The sequence below is a fragment of the Otolemur garnettii genome, unplaced genomic scaffold (assembly GCF_000181295.1).
Source record: "Otolemur garnettii isolate 467f Iridium unplaced genomic scaffold, OtoGar3 scaffold00206, whole genome shotgun sequence".
NCBI lineage: Eukaryota > Metazoa > Chordata > Mammalia > Primates > Galagidae > Otolemur > Otolemur garnettii.
Window position 1 is genome coordinate 2,371,855 of NW_003852601.1, and position 4,294 is coordinate 2,376,148.

General features: G+C 37.4%; 1 pseudogene; it reads left to right on the forward strand.

Moving 5' to 3' along the window:
* Window positions 1-2,268: 2,268 nt before the first annotated feature.
* Window positions 2,269-2,555, forward strand: LOC100964839 (annotated as a pseudogene).
* Window positions 2,556-4,294: the final 1,739 nt, after the last annotated feature.

Below are 4,294 nucleotides of genomic sequence, written 5' to 3' on the forward strand. Positions count from 1 at the left end.
TCATGTCTTAAGTTTAAGTCCTTAATCCACTGAGAATCTATCTTAGTTAATGGTGAAAGGTGTGGTTCCAATTTCAGTCTTATATAGGAACTTCTAACAAATGGTGCTGGAAGTTCCTATACCTTAATGTCCACTGTTTATCTGTACACTGAGGAGATTGACTTGATTGACCTTAAAGGGGCCTCTCAGCTGGACAATTCTGTGGGACTATGGCTTCACCTTCTATGCAGCCCCTAGGGATCAAATTCAGCTGTTAGCTTCTTCCTGTGGGATTAAGACACATGTTGAAATAATAAAAATAAAGGCTTAATATTCATATTTTACAAATATTTTAAACGTTTTAAAAACATCTATGATCTAAGTATAGATTCCAAGAGGCAGCTCAGGAAAGAGAGAAAGGCCAGACATGTGGGAGGTAAGAGGACATGATAAATCTTATTCTCTCTGTGAAAATGGAAGAAGAAAGACTCAGGAAAGGACTCAGAATGTATCCTATAAAGGAGCCTGCACCTAGAAAACTGTGCCTTTCTTTTCTTCTGGACCATTAAACAATCCCCAGACTTCTGCTTTTCTAAGTCCAAGTCCCAGGGCCAGAATAAGCCCAGTACCATCCTTTCTTTGCCAAGCCAAACTGTACATCATCAAAGATCCTGGGTCATTTCCAGCCCTGGGCTTTCTCCTTAGGGAGGCCAATGTTTGAAGAAAACCTCATTTCCTGAGGGAGAAGGAAAGGTCTCTGAATTCTGGAAAAGGATTTTCAAAAACCAGCTTGCAGATGAGAGTATTCTTCTTACGCCAGCTGGGGAAAAATATAATACCCTAAGAATGTCTACTTTTAACCAGGTCATCCCAGGTAAAGGGTTTCTTGTTCATTTTGTGGCAGGTGGTTCAATAAGTCAGGAAGGTAAGTAATCAGTGTAGCATCTGAAAGCCTGTATTCTAGGCTTCCAAATCCCGGTCCAACCTTGATATCTGTATGATTTAGGGTTAGCATATTTCTCTCTCTGGGCCGCAGCTTACTCATGTGTATCATGAGGGAATTCTAGTAGTTTCCAAAAGCCCTTCCAGCTCTGCCATTCCAGAGGTTTCCAAATTCAACTCTCCCTGGCACCTCAACACCTGTATTACCAAGTGAATCTCCATTTGATGTCTCTGAATTATCTAAAATGGACATAGCACTCCTCCAGGAGGTGAGGTTTTCCTGAAATTGATTTCTTCTACCCACTCTTCCAGGAAAGTCAGGAATTTTGCTTAATTTGACCAAAATTTCACATTGGCTGCCAGGCCAGCCCTGTTATGGAATACACAGACTTCTGTATCCTCTCTGGCTTCCCTGCAATCCATAGAAAGCCTAGTACCTGCCCATAACTCAACAGATTCTACCAGGCAAGAGAGGGTGTTTCCTTACCTTTCCATGTGATGATAATTTCTCCTTTATATCATTAGTATTAAGGTGACAATAATCCAACCAAATGAATCTGTTTACCCAGGGAAGGACATAATGAAGATTCCTATAAGATAGGAATAATTAAGACAAAAAATGGGAAGTTTCACTTAGGTTATAGGACAAGAATGACATTTATCCAACATCTACTAAATGCCAGCCATATAAGAGGTACTTTAACATTTACAAACTCATTTAATTGTCACTACTCCCCTCTATGGAAATTTTATTGTTACTTTTACCTCATTGATAATGACCTGAATTTCAAACAGGTTTTGTAATTTACTCAAGGTCACACAGACAGATATCTGGACCTAAATTGGTATTATTCTTATTGCATTATGCAGTCCTTCACTATCCTCCTAATCTCACTAGGTGCTCCTAGTAGATATTATATTTTATTATTTTTTGGCACGCTAGGTGCCACAAGGATAGTTGGAAGGTATAAGTCAGTGCTATTGTGCTTACTTTTACTTTGAAGATGAAAGAACATGAGTAAATAATATGTCTTCTTTCTTGTGATGCTCTATGCCTACCATTCACTCTCTTTTTAAGATACAAATAAAGCAAGAAGAAGACTAAAGAACAAGAAGAATAAGGAAGCAAGGAGTAAGATAATCACAATGTAAAAAAAATGGGTAGAAAGAATAAGGAAAGAAAAAAGCAAAACTTGGGAAAAACATGTCATTCTTGGAAGTCAAGTTATCAACTCTGTCCCATGCTCCCTTTCTGGGATGGAGGAATCAAGCCTGATCTACTTACATAAGTGACTTTAAAAATTGAAAATCAGGACATTTGGGCTCTGTGATCACCTTTTACGATCTCAAGCCTGCTACAATGGTGTGCATTCCTTGTATTGTCATTCCGGTTCTGCTCTGGGTTTACAAAAAATTCCTGGAGCCATACATATACCCTCTGATTTCACCTTTTGTTAGTCGTATATGGCCTAGAAAAGCTGTACAAGAATTCTATGATAAAAATAAAGGCAAAGTAGACTGTAAGGGTGCAGATATAAATGGTTTACCAACAAGCGGAACAGCAGAAATCTCTGATAAAAAGAAAGACTCAAGTGATTTTGCCAAAGGATTTCATCATTTCTAAAATGGATCTGATGATATAAGGCACCTTCTTTGTGATTGTCTCTGGCCATTTTCACTGAGACCAGAATTCTGGGTAGATAGATTCGGTATTTACCTGCTACAAATCAGGGAAATACATGGTATCAATATTTCAAAGATAGTTATATTTAATGACCTCATTCCTGAGTTCCTTTTTCATTAATGTAGCATTCATTTATTTCTACTATTGCTGTTTTAATAATATGAATAAATAGAAGATCTGTGCCAGTACATACTAAGCTACTAAGTACTTAAAAACCTTTGGTCTTTGATTCACATTAATTTGACTGCTGTTTGCTCTCATTTCCCTGAGCTTTTCAAATTTGAGTGGAGTACAGTGTACTGTGAAAGAGTTTAATGAGACCATGCCATGAAATGAAGGGTAGGGTGTTTGGAGATGATGATGATGTGCTCATAAACATGTAATTTCTGTTCAAGATGTTGGAGTAGCTTGTCCATGAAAGTAGTTGTTACTATTTATTGCTCTGAGAAGAGAGAATAGACAGGAAAATAGGGGAAGCCTCTTTGAAAAATCAAACCTCTCTTACATAAATGTCTAATATATCTTATATAACTCTAATCCCATTGCATTCCTTCTCTTCCTACAGATGTATTAAACATAACAGTTTAACAGGTAAAAAAGAAATATAGAAAATCAGGACCATAATGGACTATGTGATAATCTCCAACGAATTTCCATAGAAAAGAATGCAAGCCAGGACATGCAGCTCTTCTAAGCTCAGAGGGAAGATAATTGTACACAGACAAAAACATGTTAAGCTGCTCGAGATGTCTTCACAGCAGAATACTGCTTTGTTACCCAGAAGGGGAGTGTGAGAATGCTTTTCTTTGGGAGGAGGGAGATTGAGGAGGGACAAGAGGGAGAGCACATTAAACCAAGAGGCTCAGATAGTTTTCATGGAACTAAAGGTTGGCATACTTATACTTGTATGTGGCCAAGAATATGTATGAGTATGTGTGTTCAGGATGATTTCCATGCTCATGGAGATAAGAACTACCCATAGCACAGTGAAATTCATCATCCAATGAAAATTGGCCACCCAATGTGATTATTTAACACCTATTAAGAGCACCTATGGATATCAGGAGGGGAGTAAAGAACTGAACTACAGTTTATTATCACTGGACAATCCAGAATTGGAGGCGACCTTAAAGTTTAATGCTGTTCAAGACCTAAACAAAACTCAGAACTTTCACATATAGCTTAGTCTCCTCATATACAACGCTGATTAATAATGAAGCTCATTTTTAGGGCAAACCAAAAAATGGCTTGGTTGGATGTATATCTCTGTGGTGGATCTATGTTTATTTGTGCTTTTATACTAAAGATCTTTATCTTGGTCAAATTATGCTGTTGATGCTGTAAGAGTCCCTGAGGGTATAGGACCAAATTCAATGTCCCCATTGATAGCCATGATGCTTGGCAATACATTTTGGGAGTTAAAAAGTATACCTCCTATCCTATCAAAAGGGTGTAATCTTCTATTTATTTGTGTTGTGAATTCTGGGCTAACTAAAAGGTTGCTTTTTTTTTAAATAGAGTAATAGTTCACATCTTTGAAAGCACTGCTCCTAAGTGAGATATAAAAATATTACTTAAATACAACCCACTACTCTGGGCCTCACTTATATAAAACACAAAATCCTGAAAATACGAGCTTATGGATGGAAAATTCTGCTGGGAGACAATGACTATTTCTTTTTTTTTTTT